At 50.3% G+C, this 14799-nt stretch overlaps 1 protein-coding gene and 1 non-coding gene across 2 annotated transcripts in view; both read right to left on the bottom strand.

Moving 5' to 3' along the window:
• The window catches only part of LOC1273285 (coiled-coil domain-containing protein lobo), a 168774-nt gene that overhangs the window by 43793 nt on the left and 110182 nt on the right, over nt 1-14799 (bottom strand). The gene's annotated exons all lie outside the window — the stretch shown is intronic.
• Trnay-gua (transfer RNA tyrosine (anticodon GUA)) lies at nt 4194-4291 on the bottom strand. Its single transcript has 2 exons — nt 4255-4291; nt 4194-4229 (listed from the first exon to the last, which is right to left on the bottom strand). It is a non-coding gene; the product is annotated as a tRNA-Tyr (tRNA).

Here is a 14799-nt window from a genome sequence, read left to right as displayed (position 1 = left end):
TATCCTTCTACTCAAATTCACCCGTCCGGGCAGGCGGCAGTAGTCCTTGCCTGCCGTAGAAACACACACACACACATACACATGATGATAAGACGCAGTACCGAGCTGGACCAGGGCCCCGGGTGGAAGATTCATCCTGCCCATTGTCCAGCACAGTGGGTGGGACCTGAAGCGGACGGCGACGATTTTCTTCCCCGACATGTTTCGTTTTACTTTATTTTCTGCTCGGTGTGGAAATTTCTACTCTCTACTCTTTCCCTCTCTATCAACATTTTCAACGCGTCTTGTGCGCCCTTGTGTGTGTGTGTGTGTACGGTAGCGTCCTTTTTTATCAAACTTTTCCACTTTGCGTTTTCCCAAATACACACAACCAAAAAGAACTCCGGCGAGCGAAAGTACGGCGTTTGTTTTTTTTTGGCTCTTTAGTTTCGCTGGTTGCTTTCTCGCTGGACCGTTTTTACCGTCATCTCATGTCGCTTCCTTCCGCCCGCTTCCACCACACACTCTAATGGGACAGAGCCTCCCATACCGCACGTGCAGTCCCCTCTAATAGTCCGCCTCACGTTGCTTCCTTGAACGCGTTTCCCTTGACGATGCCGGTCAAGCAGCAGCAGCAGCAGCAGCAGTCGTTGCTTCGTCTTCCATTTTCACCCTTCAAATTGAACCCTCCTCCTCCACCGCCACCAGCTCCAGCTTCCGTTCACATATGACACAGTGTGAAGGAGGGGGCGGAGTGGAAATCACACATTCGGAGGAAACGCAGCAGCAGCGGCGGAAGAAAATTTGGGACGAAAATGTCCGCGCCGCGCCAAAGAAAACCGGACACTGCCGGGCACGGACACTGTACGGTCAGAGGGGGTGTGTTGCGGAGAGAGGGGTCTTTTCGCTGTCGCTGATTTGAAGATGTCTTCCCTTTTGGGTTTTTTTCTGCTCACGCTACCTTTTTCCTGCACACATTTTCCAAGGGTGTTTTTTTGTTGTTGTTTTTTTCCCGCCATCACGTGTGGGACATCGTGTGTGTGTGTGTGTAGGTTCGTTTGCTTCTCTACTGCTGATCCTTACGGGTACGGCCGACGGTCATCAGGAAAATCCCTTCCATTTTTGTTGTTGTTGGGGGTTTGAAAATGGGTGTGAAGGAGGAGGGGTAAATGTAGGAAAATTCACGACATCGACGGCTGACGGATCTTTGTGCGAGGCTGTACGTGCGCGAAGGGGACTCAGATGAGGGAGCCATCGACGGGTGGACGAGCTGCCGGGGGGGGGAGGATGTGCACATACAACGGTAAGAAGAAGAAGAAAAAAGGACGCCTTCGATTCAAAGCAATTCACCAAACGAGTGCAAAGAGAGCCAGAGAGAGAGAGAGAGAGAGAGAGAGAGAGAGAGAGAGAGAGAGAGGGGGGGAAGGGAAGAGAGTGAATGAAGGAGGAAGATATTTTAAGGCTCACGGGAGTGGCGGCAGGACGTGTGTGTGTGTGTGTGCACAGCGTGGAAATGAATTTCCGGACGAGCAACGGCGTATGGCATCAAAAAAAAAAACTTCAAGCAAGAACACATTATCTCAAATGAACAGAGGCCTTGCACACATACACATACCCGCACACACGCACCCATATATCATATAAAAATGCACAACTACACACACTCACCCATACACGCGAGACTGATAAGAAAGAACAGAAAAAAAGGATCGCTTGAAGAAGAGAAACGGTGGAAAGGGAACGGAATCATATACGGCAAAGGTCCGATGTAAATGAGATTTTCGCGTTATTTCACCTCGCCCTGCTTTCCTTCCACTCTTGCACACCCTTCCCAAACCAAGGAAAAAGGGTTCCTTCGTCCGTTGTATTTTCCGCTTCCGTGGTGTATTTCCTTAAAGCCATAACTTCGCAGCAAGTTTGCTTCAACCGGTCAACCGGTCAGCCGGCCGATGTTCGGCACAGCGCGACGACCCTTTGCAGGGGCCACAAAGGGAAACACGTAAAAACAAATGAAAGGATTCAGCAGATCGATTGAGAAAAATCGGACAAAAAAAAAGCGGCAACGAAATCAATCAGGGCACCCACCCACACACACACTGTGCTTCGATCTGGGGGGGGAAAAAGGATGCCCCCGATCGACGAAAAACGAATTGGGCAACGGGGAAAAAACGGAACATTCTTTACCGTGCCGTCCTTATCCATCTTCCGCGCGGACGGCAAGATTCCCGGTATGGGATTAAATGTCGCCAAAGGTGTGTGCCACTCCCAAATGCTTCCTCCCATCATCCACCACACCTCTGTTTCTCGCTCAAAGTTCGACGAGGTTATAAATTCGATCTCGATCCCAATTTTCTTCTGCATGTGCCTTTCCATGACGGAGGAGGTGAAAGAGGTGTTTTGCCAAAAGAGGTAGGCCAGGAAATGGGAAGCATGGTCAGGAGGTACTATTCCACTCCGGGCCTAAGGATAACAAGGACACATCGCGCTAGCGCTGACTTCGTAATCAGGTTTGGGGGAAAAAAGGGCTCGCTTGGAAAGCTGGACCACACCAACAACCAAACCAAAACCTTCACTTTCACTCAAGGATAGCGTCCCTTGGTCCCTTCCTTTCTCGCACACACCGTAATCGGTTTAAAGTATGCCGTTCGAGACGGACACACACACACCTTCGCATCCTTTCATCCATCAAAGTCGTCGGGGTGGTGTTTTTCGCTGACCAAACCCCTGCTCGATCCAGCTTTCGGCAGGGAAGAACGGGGAACCGGGGTATAGAGGTGGGGGGAAATGTCGGACCCCGTTCGCGCGGTGGTTTCTTCCCCAAAAACACTGGCACCTTTCGATGGCCCAGCGCCGCAATTAATCATTGCAGTGCGCTGTAATTGAAAGGATAGCCTCACGGTCACGGAAAACCCATCGACAGAAAGGAAAACGGAACGGCCCCCGGAGAGAGGGAGAGCGAGAGGAAGCGGTCATCAGTTTGATAAATCGCTTTCCACTGTATTTCGCCCAATCTGTGTGTGTGATCAGAGGGGAAGCATCGCAAATGAAATGAAAAGGGGAAATAAGAAAGGTGCAAATCCCACCAGATCCGGGCTGCTGGGCCGGAGCCTTCCGATGGGCAGCAAAGCGCGAGGGTGGCACCAAACATGTATTGAATAGTTATTCCAAAAAGAAGCATATTTAAGGATTAAAGCGAGAGAAGCAACAAAAAAACAGTCGTTTTTCACGATCACGCACACGGAAAACGGCCGTTACGGCAGTGTAACCGGGTTGAAAAACGCATTCGGTTAGGCACGTTTCGACAGCAGTGAGTTCTGTCCTCTCTCTCTCCGCCCGCCCAAAAGGACATGTCAAAGACGTTGTCCACCGTTTTCGGGTGCGGAGAATGCGAGTGAGCCGAGTAAGGGGGGGGTACCGAGGATGATGAAGGTTCGGAAATCGGTCCCAATTCGTCACGAAATTAAATTCTACTCTCGGGAACAAAATACGCTCCATTCCCCCCTCCCCCCATTCACACACAGAGTTTTCTACTTTCTTCGCAAAGTCAACCACCGACGGCCATCAAAACGTAAGGCTCTTGTCGCACACGTACCGCTGTACGTTAGATGGCATTTATCTTTCCCCACCGTTCCCGAATTCTTCGCCCTTCCACCGTTCACTCAAATTATGTTTCTCGGACACATGGACACACACACACACACGTATGATGTAGCGGAATAGTTTGGCCACCAGCTTGGACCTTGCTGTGAAACTCTCCCTTATACGTGGACCATTTATTTTTCCCACCATGAGCGAGAGTGGGTAGAATATTTGAAATTTCTTTTCTTCACGGTTTGGCGCATTCCCCCTACGTGTGTACGTAGAGCAGTTGATCATTACGTTTACCGTTCACCCGGGGAGGCAACGAAGCATGCGTGCCCTTTTCTGGGTGGGCGATGGACACTGGGACTTGGGTTGCCAATTTGGAAGTGATGGCTGTCCCGGAGTTGCTTGACAGAATTTCAGTTTTGCACGCATGAAACGCAGTGAAAGCTTTGCAATTGCAGGGAAACAAAATGTATGCTGCTTAGTAAAATAGAGGCACTGAGAGAAAGAAACGAATGAAAAGATATATTTTGCAAACTAAATCGAAAAAGATCAAAAGAGGCTCGGTTAACGTGTGTTGAACAGTTGGCGCAGAAGAATGGCTTGGTCAAAAAAAAAGTTTTCAACTCTCCTTCGAACCGGATTTGAACCAGTGACCTATGGATTACTCTCTATCGACACATCATGCTTCTACAGTCCACCGCTCTACCAACTGAGCTATCGAAGGGTTGGCGCAATAAAACGTATTTCGTATGTTTGTTACATCAAAAATGGTTTTAAATGGAGTGCATGTCAGCTGGTTTGAGATGGTCGGGGATACAATTGGAAATGAGGAATTGAAGTAAATTGAACAAAAAAAATTGAAAAATTAAAAAACAAGACAAACATGATACTTATCAAAGCAACGAACATTGTTCGCTACAAGCGTTTGATTGAAATTTCAAGATTTTACATTTACATAGACGCATAAGCTTACTTATTTACTTATCCGGCGCTACAACCGCTCACCGTCTCGCGCTTTCGTTTGCCAATCCGTCATTCCGGCCTTAATGGCGGACGCCTCTACGTCATCTTGCCACCTCAATTTGGGCCTACCACGCCTCCTCTGTCCTTGTGGACGGCCTAAAAAGACTTTACGGGCTGGGTCGTTTGTTTCCATGCGTACAACATGGCCAGCTCACCGGAGCCTGGCGAGCTTGATACGCTGCACGACAGTGAGGTCGCCGAACATCTCGTATAGCTCGTCATTATAGCGGCTCCTCCATTGTCCTTCCACACATACCGGGCCCAGGATCCTTCTGAGCATCTTCCTCTCGAACGCGGTTTTCGCCAGATTTGGGCAATGTCCATAAGTCAGAGGCGTATATGAGTACTATATAGGTACTAGTGATGGGCATATATATATACTATATATACCGGTACTATACAGGTACTAGTGATGGGCAAGCGACCCGGAGTAGTTCGGGTCGACCCGAAAGGTACAAGTAGTTTCAGTAGGTGATACGACTCCAAGGTTCAAGAAAGCATAAGCGACTCCGACTCGTTGGTGCAGCGAGTTCACGTCGGCTCGGGTTAAGGTAGGTTCAACACCTGACCCGAACTCGGAGTAGTTTAAGCTTTTTAAGCTTGATTCCGACTCCGACCTAGCGCACCCGCTGCACCCATGGGTCGGAATCGATTCCGACTGGCTCGCACCTGACTCTGGGTTGGGTCGTGAAATGAATCGTATGACCCACCATTAATAAGTACTATATAGTCTCAGCTTCGTCCGTCGCGACAGGTTCTTTAAGGTGAACTGATTTTTAAGGCTGTACCGGTTGGTCGCCAGCATCATTGCGCGCAAGTCAGCTACCATGTTATTGTCGTTGCTGACCTTGGACTCAAGATAGATGAAGACTTCAAAAATGCACTCATCTATCTGTACGATGCGCCTACGTAGGTTTGGATCAGTTATTGTTTGGGCCGCTGGTGTTACCATCATCAGTTTGGTCTTTGCCTCGTTTATCTGCAGTCCGAGGTTCTCCGCCACCCGCTCGATCCCTACATTGAAGAGCTGCAGACCAACTGGGTTGAATGATAGAAGATGGCTCCCGAAGTCTCCATCCTTGAATCTCGGATGGCCCTCTCTAGCGCCAAGTTGAATAGGAGACAGACAAACCCGTTCTGTTCTATCGAGAGCCTAAACGAGAGTTTTCTATCCACCATCACCTGGCAAGTGACGTAGGCCATAGTCATTCTAACTAGCCTTATCAGTTTGGCCGTGATTCCAGACGCATAAGCAGTAGCAGTAAAGCTACTCTATGTCATTTTAACACTTAATGTAGTCCTTTAACATAGCATTTTGAGTATAACTTTTCAACTAAAATTCGTCAAGAAGAATGATTTTGCCAATTCTTGCTCATGTCAATGATCCCAGCATCCTTTGGGCTTTCTGCTTGGCATCACTCGCGGACAGCCGGTGAAATCGGTGAAAGAAGCAACAAAAAAAAAACACATACACACACACGCGGTGAAAACTTAATATTCCACGAACTCCTCGTACCCGGGGACCACCATTTGAACCATCCGGCGGCGATCGTACGGGTGGAGAAATCGCGCAAACCAAAAACCGCAGCTCCAGCCCGCTTGTAACCTACCACTTCAGTCTGCGTGCCGACCCCATCTCGCCCGGTGACCTCCCCATCTGGTGCAGCAGCGGTGGCGTCTCGTCCGTGGCAGGAGGGAGACGCACTGTAAAATAATACGGCGATTATTATTATTTGCAAAATACGATACATTAAGCAGCAGCACCATCTCTCGCCCGGCTAATATGCTGTAGTGCGAGAGAAAACAAACCGTAAAGAAAACAACACCACACAGAGCGAAACAACACACATGAAGAGTACCGGACAAGTGCGTGTAAAGGGAACACGGGACAGAATTAGGCGGGGGAGGGGTTGTGCGCGCAATCGAAGCGGACGTAAAGCGCAAAACGCGACCCCCTTCACTTTTTGGACCCTATTGCGCAAAGTGTGCGAACAAAAAAAGGGAGGAAAAAACAGCAGCAGCAGCAGTAGAGAGAAAAAAAAACACACGTCCATCTACCGCGAGTAAGCGATCAGCGCTTATGGTGGGCTTCACGGGCAGCCCTTTTTATGCTTCGCCCGCACGCGGGAAGCCGCCCTCATCCGCTGATCCGTCATAAGGCCGAAAACGGAGCAGGAGCAACACGAAAAAAAAAACCCCAACAAACCCGCCAGGGGAAGACGACACTTTAGCCTCGGCTGGAAGCGAATGACACACACACGTAAAACAAAGCAAAAAAAATTGCACGCCCAAGGAAAGCGCGTCCATTTCGTCCGTTTCGCTCGTCATATTATACGCGCTCTATTTCTTTTATTACTGCCTGCCCGTTCCTCCTTGCCGCCCGAAACGCGATGCGTAGCCACCCTTCCGCACCGGGCAGGGGAGTGTAGCTTAAGCCTTCCCAGCACTCCCTTCCCATGACCTGTGCTTGTTATCTCGCTCTCTCTGTCTCTCTTTCTCCCTTTCGGGAGCAAACCATTTCCTCACACACACAAAAAGCCCCGAACTGAAACTCAAGCGCCAGTCGCGCGCACAGACACACGCACACGGTCCACACCATCATCAAGTGCAAGTGCACCACTGCACCGTCATCATCCCCCCTTGTGTTGCTTTGCGTTGGGTTGCACAGTTTTCGCGCTGGCCAAACGGTTCCGTTGGTGGGTATTATGATATTTATTTTATGTTTTCCCTTTCGAGCGGCGCGTTTTTTGTTGTAATTGTTGTTGATGTTACTCCTCTGTGTGCATTTGTGACGGGGTGTGTGTGTTTTTTTGTTGTTGTTGTCGTTCAACCCGCCTGTGCATCCTACTGTAGCGCAGTAGGGAGGGAATCCGTTTTACCCCTTTTTTGCTGCTTTTGGGGGTTTTCTTTCGCTTAATTTCTCGCAGAAAATAGTACGCGACCGTTCGCGCGCACGAAGGGAACTCGCTGGGCGGAAGAGGGGTCTCCCGATAGAGTTACACACACGCGGACGGTAACAGGAAAAAAAAAACACAAAAATGGCACGGAAAAAAAACTCCCGTGGCCACCGTGAGGGACACGGCGAACGGTTCGCGAACAGTCCAGGGTGAAGGAACACGCTCTCCCTCTTTTTCTCTTGGTCTCTCTCACACACACGGACACCGACACCGGCTGACGGATGAGCCGCTGTTGCGCGACGTTGCGCCAGCCGCGTCCGAGTGCGAGAGTGCAGCGCAGTGCCGGTGCAGCATAAGAAGCATAAGAAGCCGCATCCGAACCGACACACGATGCACGGATACATACTCCCTCCGCCCTGGCAAACGAGACGATGGCAACCATGCGTCACTTCTTTTCTTTCTTTCGCCTTTTGTACGTCGTACCATGGCGCACTGAGCCTCCGATTTTCGCACCAACTGTCGCTGCTTTCGGGGGTTGGATGCGTTTTGATCGATGAGCCCCAGTGGTGGTGGCAGTGGTGGTGGTGGTGGTGGTGTCGTAGAAGAAAAAGGCTTCAAGAAAGAGTGGAGTGGAGCAGCACAACAACAAAAACAACAGCAAAAGGAGCCACGCACCGAAGGGCAGTGTGAGACAAGCACGAAGAAAGCACCCCACAAAGGCGCGCGCCCGCGCGAAGAGGAAACCAAACAACAACGACAAAAAAAGTGGCGGTGAGAAGGTAGCAACAACAACAACAACAACAAAAGGAAGCAAATTTGCATGAAATCGAACCGGCAGGGGTTCGAGGCTCGTCTGTCGATGGGGGTTTTGGGGCGGGTGGATTCGTTAATAACTTTTGGCACGAAATTCGTTTTGGCGGTTTTCGAAGAAACTCCCTGCGGTCACCGCGTTGGGTTTTTGGTGGATTTCATGTGTGTGTGTGTGTGTGTGTGTGTGTGTGTGTTGGCGGGGAGTTGCCCTCGGGACATAGACAGCGAAACGTATCCCCTAGAATCAACGTGTCAACGGTGGCTGAAGACGACGTTTCCTGGGAATGAGTTGACGGCGATGGGTACAGAAACACACGAGACATCAAAATTCAGACTGTTGGAAGGCTCTCGCAGAAAAGGGGTTTGCCAAAAGAAAAAGCACACATCGATAAATTTATGCTTCGCATCGACAGCATCATATTGACAGCAAAGAAGTTGTTTTTTAAGTTTTAGACTAGGATGAGAGATGAAACAAAATAGTTTGAAGACTAAGATTTGGCTAAATTTGACACGCGGTAGTGTTATAACGGAATTCTGATAACTACTAATACCTTGCTAACCTTGTCTGTACAAAGAGATAATACACTTTGTCCTCGAGACACGCTATTAATGCGGGCTGAGAAGAAGTCGTATATTGCAATTTTCGGTTCTTCCAATTTTCAGCCAAAATATAGCTCATTTTCGTTTAATTTGGGATGTAGAGGATGGTTTTAGCCACCAAATTAATTATGTGATATGGTTCTCGCCGAACATTAAAATATCGAACCTTTTTTAACTAGAAATCGTCTAGAACATCGATCAAAAAATAAATTATTAAGCATTTGGCAAATGAAATACAGTGAAATATCTCTAAGGTGAATCTTCAAGAGACGATCAGCTTAGAGAGATATTCATGTTGAGAAAAACTGATTAAGTTGTTGCTATGAAGTATCCAAGAAATTGTGGGAAAATATGGCATCCTTTGACCAATATGGTTGTGAACCGTCATCCTTCTATGAGAATTTTGGTTGCCAAATCGCATATGCAGCTTGCAGGATATTTGCATTACGGAGACATTAATCTTAAAGAGACATAAAATGTATGGAATAAGACGGGACCGCCAAAGTGTTCATCTTAAAGAAACAATTCGTCATGAAGAGACTGCACCTTAGAGATATTTCACTGTATATCAATCAGTTCAATTTGCTCAAATAACTGTCCAATATCGACAATCGTGTATCTCCAAATCCGCGTATCTCGGAGACTATATCTGTACAGACTATTTGCAAAACGAAAACCAATGTTTAATTGTATATCTAAATTAAAGCAATAAAGGATCGTTCCATCATAACAAACACGGCTGCTACCCTCCAAAGAAAATTCAAGCAACAATTTGAAGGTGCTACCCTGCCACGTGGAATTCGACGGATCCGTACGGATACGCGCTAGGACTGTTCGGTGCTGGCTGAGCCCGCTCGGTGGTCATTATGTCCGCACACGACGCACGGCAAACCGGTCCGGAGCGCCGAGAGGGGAAAATCGATTTGAAGACGCCGTGTCATGTTCGTCCGGTGTCGAGAGGTGACCCAGGCAGCGTTGCGCTTGATTGGGCTTCCGCGCGCGCGCTCGTGTGTGGGCGAGAACGCCGAAAGCCGATTGTGCGGCAGGACAACGATGGACTGGACCGGAAGCGACTGGCAAAAAGGTGACAGTGAAAAATAAAACCCAAACGGCCAAAACGAGGACCGCCGTCCTTCCGTATGTGTCACTGCCATATGTGTGGGAAGTGCAAAAAAAAACGACCAAGAAAGAATCCCATCCTGCCCCAAACATGACGAGAATGAATTCGCGTCCAGCGCGCGCGTTGGGTCAGCGCACGGGTCAGCAGAAAAGATCAGCGTGAAAAATGCTCGTATGCGGCCAGCCAAGGTAATGAAAAGAGAGAGAGAGAGAGAGAGAGAGAGAGAGAGAGAGAGAGAGAGAGAGAGAGAGAGAGAAGGAGAAAAAGAGCCAACAAGAGTAAGGGAAGTAGCACAAGAAAAACCGTGTATAATAAATTATATAACGAAGGAAAGAAAATCAAGGGGGGGGGGCAACTGAATGGGGGCGCAAGAAAGGTCGACGGGCCGGACGCTACAGATGCTGCTTAGTTTATTTTAGAAGCGAAGGAAGCAACAACAAAAAAACAGGCCCACCCGGACGGACGGCTATTTACCACCCCACTCCGTCCGCAGCCGTCGCCAACACGCCATCATACATCCTACATCTTTATCGAGTGCGCGTTCGTCGCTTGCGGCCTCCGCCGCCGTTGTTGTTCTCCACCGTGCGCGAGGCGCTCGAAGAAAGGTGTCCTCCATCGCGTTGGCATCTCGCGTGCGGATGCTTTCTTCCGCGCACGGATGTTCAGGGATCCCAAGCATCCAAGAATATCGTACCGTTCCATTTCACCCGGGCGGTAGTGGTCCCCGTGGTTTCTCCCTGTTTTCCTAATTTTCCACCCATTCTAATCCACTCGCTTTCTCTCGCTCTCTCTTTCACACACGCACACGTAGAAAGAAACATACAGGAGGCCGGAGCAGACGGACGACAAATGTCCAACCCCGCCGGTTCGGACGGAGGACCGTAACCCAGCGGGAGGAAAGTTTGCTAATAGCAATATTGCACACACGCATCCGCACGCCTCCGTGCGCCCGCTTCAATGATAAACACCCGGAGTTGGATAAAGGGAAGCGCGAGGGCAAAATTGCGTCCTCCCACAAAAAGCGGCGGCTGGATGCCGCATAAAGTGGGAGAGCGAGCCAGGATGAAAAGGGAGTTGGGGGCGGACGGTGAGTTGATTTGCCCACTTCGTTCGGCGGATATTGCGCGCACGGTACGCGGCCACACGCGGCTCTAACCCCATGCATCGCCGGTCATCGCCAGCGGTGTGCGTGTGTGAGGGAAATCCTTCTCGCAGGATCCTTTCTTTTCGCAGTGCGACCCTTCCTGGTGCTGCTGCCAGGCGAAGAATAGGAAAGGTAAGCATACACAGGAGAGGGGAGGCATGATAACGAGCATCGTGCCAAAGATGGGTGTACAAACACACACAGACACACACACAAACAAGGGGTCGCCCGCAATGGTCGCGATGGCTATCGTGGAAAAGCCGTCGCCTGTTCGATGGGCTTTTGCAGGGGTACTTTGCCGTTTTCCAATTCAAAACCCCCCCTTGGTGGGGTGCACATACACACACACACACTCACACCGTCTGACAAAAGGAACCCCAAGAAGCCTTCTTCAACTTCGCATCGCTCGCGCAACCAGTTCGAGATGGAGGAGCAGCAGAAGAAGGAAGAAGGATGAGGACATCATTCGTGCATGCTTGCCACCACCGCGTTGGAAATTCGATCCCGCCGAGGAGTGTGGATGCGAATCGCGAGTATGGTAAAGGAACCCCCCCCCCTCTATCCCCTCGTTTCATACCCTTAGTCATTGCTATTGGGTGGGAAAAGCGGGAAAGGCTAGCAGGGATGTGTGTGGTAGTGCGGTGAACCTATCGAGCGGACATGAACGCTGCTGCCAGCATCCCTGCACTGGACGGTTATTTATACTCTCCCCCACGACACACATACACACACCGAGACACAAACACACACACACACACGTAGGGAGCGAAAGGAGGAACGAAGTACATCGTCCTGCGAGAAAATGCGCGCGACACACAAGCTTAAGTTTATAAGCAGCCGCGAGCAGCGGCGGTGACCGTTCGCGAGTCTATATCGCCTTTTGGCTCGGGCCGGTCCGGTCCGGTACCATACACGGTCCGGCAGCCTCGTACCACACGGACACGAGCACCCACATACGTCGCTTCATCATTTCTTCCCCCTCCCAACGTGGCCCACCCACCCCGGTGTCTCACTCATGAGTACGTGAGAGCATTCGATGAAGTCACCGCCAGATCCCGGGGACATTCGCACACCGGGCGGTGTGGGGCCGTTCTCCTCGAGAGCACATTTCTCTGCGTCCCCGTGGAGATTCTTTATTCCATTTCCTTGAGCCATGATGTGGGGCCGTGTGTGTTTGTGTGTGCCAGCCCCGGAGGATGCGAAGGCATCCGTGGCAACCCGTGTACGTGGTACGGTGGTCATTGCCATTTGCAGCGCTCGGTAATTTCTCCCCGGGACGCGCTCGTCGCAAATAAGGCAAGGCGCGTGTTTCCCTCCCACCGTCAGCCGCGCGCAGCACTCGCTAAGGCGCAGCAACAGCAGGCGAATTGAACGTACACACACACATGTGTGTGTGTGTGCGCATTCGTTCATGTCCTTTTTGGTGTGCACTGCTCGCGCTTCAACGAGCAACGGTGTGTCCGCTCCTTCGCGGTGGGTCTTCCCGTGGCGCGTCGTTTTGTCCTTTCGGTGGAGTCTCGCTGTCATTCTTCAGCGATGAGCCTTCTTTTCTCCGTGGTTGCCTGCCACTGCTCCCTCTGTGTGTGTGTGTGCTCTGATGCGCAGCGGAAGTATGGGATCCGGGGCTAGAATGCAAAATGTCCCTCGCTTTGGTCCCGGCCCGGCACACTGGGTTATGTTGATTAAGTAATCTCTCTAACGCTTGCCGTTGTTGCAGCGTGACATCAAGAGAGGTCCTGCTTGGATGTGTAAATGGCGCTAGCCTGTGCAATATGCTGCATGTGTTGTTCGTTCAGTAAAAGAGTCCTTTTCTTTTTGAAAGAAAATTCAATCTTCTGAAAGAATGGCACGTGTGTCTAAACTTTACTTCGAATTTATCACTTGCACTGTTTAATTTCCATTAATCTTTGAATTCCATTGCCTTAAATCATATGCAATCTGTTTTACACTCTTTCTCCTTAAGGATGGCTTGTCAGTTAGACGTTTTTATTTAAGTTTTACGTTTCAGGTGGACACTTGTATCTGAATAAATCTAAATCAATCACAAATAAATGCTTCCATGAGATGCAGCGCTTATTTTCTTTGCCTTTATACTATCAAATATACCTGGAACTGCTTTGCAATGCAAACCATGTTTTTTGAGGTGTACAAGAATGAAGCAGGAAAGAAATATATCGCCAACAATTCACTTACAAACTTTGTCCGGCTCAGCGAATGATCCGCGAACGCGTCCCACTGTGCGCAACGGATGCGAAATTGCGCGCAATGCCATCACCTTCGGTCGGCTTCTTCGGGCGCAAAAAATATTTATATACACACATGTGCACACGACAGGATACCGGTTCAACCTACCCCACACCGCGCTTTATCCTAGTGCCTTTCCTTTTGCCTCGCAGCATCATGTGCTACTTTCCATCTCGGACCTTCGCTGCCTTTTTCTCGAACATCGCCACCATCGTCGTCGTCGTCGTCGTCGTCGTCAACGTCAGAAAAGTGATCTTTTTCCACTGCGGATGCGAGAAACCAACTCACACACCCCTCCAAACTATGGATTGCGAAGAGCGTGGTGGAAGGGGCAAAGAAAATGGAGAGCAGAGAAGGGACGGACGGGTGATTTTTCCGTGCCAGAGCGGCCGGTAGCCAGGGCGATGGATATTGGGTCCAGTTTTTGTCCCACTTGGGACGCTTTCCCTCTGCACACACGCTGCGAGGATGGGATGCGGGATCCCATTCCCCAAAAAGCCGAATGTGCGCGCTCGACAGCGCACCGAAACCGGACGGTCCGCCCGTCTCCTGCCCGAGCCTTTCCCCGGGGGCCCACCACCTGCAGCGCGCGCAGTTCGTCCCCGTCGGCAAGGATAAGAATATAAATGCTCCAAACGGTGGGTGAGCGGTATCCCGCTATCTTGCTATCCAGGGTTGTGCCGCCCGTGCTGCTGCTTCTTCTTCTTCTTTTCCTGTCCCGTTTTTCCTTTACGCTTCAATCTTGCGGCCCCGGCGGCCGAACGCGCGAAACGAAAGTCCACCGACGCGAACCAACGCTGCCTGCTGCTGTTGTGTGTCCTTTTTAACCGTCCCGAATCCGTCCTCCCCCCCTCCCACCCCGCTACTTGCCACCTTCAATCGCGCGGTTCCTTTCAATCCGCCTTGAAGGAGACACACACACACACACACACACACACACGGGAAAAAACGACAGGCAGACAGGCAGGCAGGGGATCCAATCCAACTAAGCAACTTCGCTCGCAAACGACGCGCTAGGGGTGGATTTTTGCCACGACGACGCTGAGCTCACATACAATGTACATGCACACGTACGCGGAGAGGAGGGGGGGGGGAATGCGAATGGGGTCACGTGCGGGGCATTAAGTGCGAGGAGGGTCAGCGAAAATTCTGCCAACTACAAACGCCTACGGGTCCGCCAGCCCCGTCGACGACGACGACGACGATGATGATGCTGCTGGTGCTGCTGTCCACCTCAGCCATACATTTTCATCTCATCCCGGGCGGACTGACCACCGAGTGACATACATGAGCTGCACGTATACAGTGCTGTCCCGTTTTTGGTACCAGTTGCGTGTTTTTATTTATTTTAAATATTTTATTATGGGATCTCTGTCTGAATTGACGAAAATCTA

This window comes from Anopheles gambiae, chromosome 2, assembly GCF_943734735.2.
Source record: "Anopheles gambiae chromosome 2, idAnoGambNW_F1_1, whole genome shotgun sequence".
Taxonomy (NCBI): Eukaryota; Metazoa; Arthropoda; class Insecta; order Diptera; family Culicidae; genus Anopheles; species Anopheles gambiae.
Note: the sequence above shows the minus strand (reverse complement) of the source record. Positions and strands in the feature narration are given on the sequence as shown.